Source organism: Condylura cristata, unplaced genomic scaffold (assembly GCF_000260355.1).
Source record: "Condylura cristata isolate star-nosed mole 26May11 unplaced genomic scaffold, ConCri1.0 scaffold00002, whole genome shotgun sequence".
Taxonomy (NCBI): domain Eukaryota; kingdom Metazoa; phylum Chordata; class Mammalia; order Eulipotyphla; family Talpidae; genus Condylura; species Condylura cristata.
The window spans coordinates 77,215,637-77,218,316 of record NW_004567103.1 but is presented as its reverse complement, the minus strand read 5'-3'; the positions used below and the strand labels follow the sequence as shown (position 1 = coordinate 77,218,316).

The 2,680-nt window shown below is 36.2% G+C and overlaps 1 protein-coding gene across 1 annotated transcript in view; it reads right to left on the bottom strand.

Annotated features, from left to right (window-relative positions):
• The window catches only part of DPP10 (dipeptidyl-peptidase 10 (non-functional)), a 1,217,772-nt gene that overhangs the window by 616,395 nt on the left and 598,697 nt on the right, over positions 1-2,680 (bottom strand). The gene's annotated exons all lie outside the window — the stretch shown is intronic.

Genomic DNA, 2,680 nt, shown 5'->3' with positions numbered 1-2,680 from the left:
GTTTACTATCTCCTGAGAACTGGCAATTAAAAAAAAATTCCTTTTCAATAGTCATTTTCCAGAACTGCCTTCAGATCACTGGCACAGAAGCTGCCAGTTTGTGGCTTAGCAAGAGGAGTCAGTGTTTCACAAGAGCCTCACTCCTATGTCTTGTGCTGAGCAACAAATACAGGCTAGAGCTGAAAGGGCCAGGAGCATGGCAATCAGTGACAGGTGTCATTTTGTCTACCCCCATAGGGGGTAATGGCAATCAGGAACAGGAGTCCACAGCCATACTTGGTATATAACCCAACCCATGCAGGCCACAGCCAGCTTGCTTCTGCACCTGGATTTGCACCCTGGTACTGCATGGAAGTGGACTTAGTGTATATATGTAGAAGAGAGACAGATAGGACTTGGAAAGAGACTTTCGAGAAAGAGACAGGTGGGAAGGCTGTCCTTGGCACAGTCAGTGGCTTTCATTATCTTGATTCATAGTTTTCTATTTTTCCTTTTGTACCATTTTTCTGGAGCTTGCCTTATCCCCTTCCTGATGCTCTGTGCCAGAAGGTACCTCAGAATTATGGCAAACCTTTGGGTTTCTGTGGCCCTATTTTAAGCTAATGTTTGGCTCAGCGTTTGCCCATTGAGGGGGTGAGTAATTTTGGGATGTTTTATTGGGAAATAATTAGTAATATCCTTTCATGGCAGGATCTCATTTTGGAGCACAGACCTTTTTAGTTTGGGGTCCCCAGGCTGAGTGATACTCGGTTCTAAGTTAACAGAAACTCTGCCACTTGGCTTCTTATACTTAAGAATGTAAGTTCTACTTTATTCTCAGGATTTTATCAGGACAACATTCTAAGAGAATAAGAGCAGAGGCTGAAAGGCAGCTTAGAGTTCTGACTTTGGAATACCATATCTATCAAATTCTTATGATCATAGCCAATAGCCAGACCAACCAAGTTTTATAGAGTTCTAGGAATTGACTCTACTCTTAATGGAGGATTAGTAAAATGGTATCATATACATATACTGCATAAAAATAGGTGAAATTCATGACCAACTTTTTATAATGTAATATTCTTATATATACCTAGATTATATTTACAACATTTTATTAGGCTCTTTCAGTAAATCAAAAATTTTCTTAGCAAATAACATTCCAGGTCTTCAAATACAAATCATATGGCAATTAGGAAATATTCATGGTAGAGATTCTTCTCTACTCTGACATTTTATCCTGTCTTTCTATGTCTAATATTTTGATCGTAATTTAACCTCTGTTAACATCTATTGACAGCCTACAGATTTGTCACTTTCAAGTATTATTTATACAGTTGAGTTATCACAGAAGTGCCATTAGGGGTTATTGAAGTGAACTTGTATGAAAAAGTTGTCCCTAAACAAATGGATCTAACACTTTTTAAAAACTTCTATGAATAAACAGGAGTATAATGGACCAGGCAAGAAAATAATAAGAATAATGAACAGCCATATACCAGAGACATTTTATGGGGGTGGAGTGGGGAATGGGATCAAAAACAGTGAGGGAAGGGAAGTGTACTGGACTATGGTGAGGGCACATGGGTGACTTGGTGATGGGAAAATACACGGGGATTACAATTGAGATGAAAAAAAGTGTATAAAATGATGTAAAAAATAAACTATTTTATATTTTAACTATTATATATATATATATTCTATGAATATTTAGCAATGTCCTCATATTTTATTTCCTCTTTCTAATTTTCTGCCCCTCATTACTGCCTAGAAAGTTATATTTCAAATAATGCTAAGATTGTCTTAAAATTGTAGACTTTTTGAAAACTTTACCCCAGTAATCTTCAATTTTAATTTTGTTTATTTTGATTAAGTCACCAAGAATTTTCACATAAGAGTTGGTTTACTTCTTCAGCCTGCTATGAAATAGACATTCCCTAATAATAGCTAGGTATGAAGATATGTGTGCAGGGAAATGTTGCAATTGCTGTATTACAAAAACCCAGCATACATGTATAAAACCTTAATGGCCAATGTGATGGTGCTAGGAAGTGGGGTGCTTGGGAGGTGATTAGGTCATTGGAATGGACCCCTTAATAGAGGCTCCCCATAAATTCCTAACTCCTTTCATGATGTGACTGTAAGTTGATGACAGTCAGTAACCAAGAGAGTCTTCATCAGAATCTGGCAGCTCTGGCTTCTTGAAATTGGACTTTCAGTCTCTAGAATAGTAAGGAGACAAATTCAATTTATATGATACTCAGTCGATGGTATTTTGTTATAACAACCAAAAGCAAGGCAACAAATATTAGTTATGAGCTGGTAATTGTACTCTCTTTACACACACCCTTATAGTTTATAAAATCACTAATCTTTACACATCACAACAGTAAAGGTGTATGAAAGAAAAATTTGTTCTTTATGGGGTTGTATGATATTTTATTCATTTTATTTTTAATTATCAATAAGTTAATATTAATAAATTCCACACAATAATCTACACTTCTGGCTTATCTCAAATGTCTGATGATCAAACAATAGTGGTATTAATCTATCACTTGAAAATCATCCAAAAGGACTGGAGAGTTCCTTACACAATCTGATCAAACAACATTCTTTAGTCCATGGCTTTTTCATACAAGTCCTCTCCCTTTTGTGTCCCTCCCATTCACATCATTGTTAAACTGGGCTTTCAGTT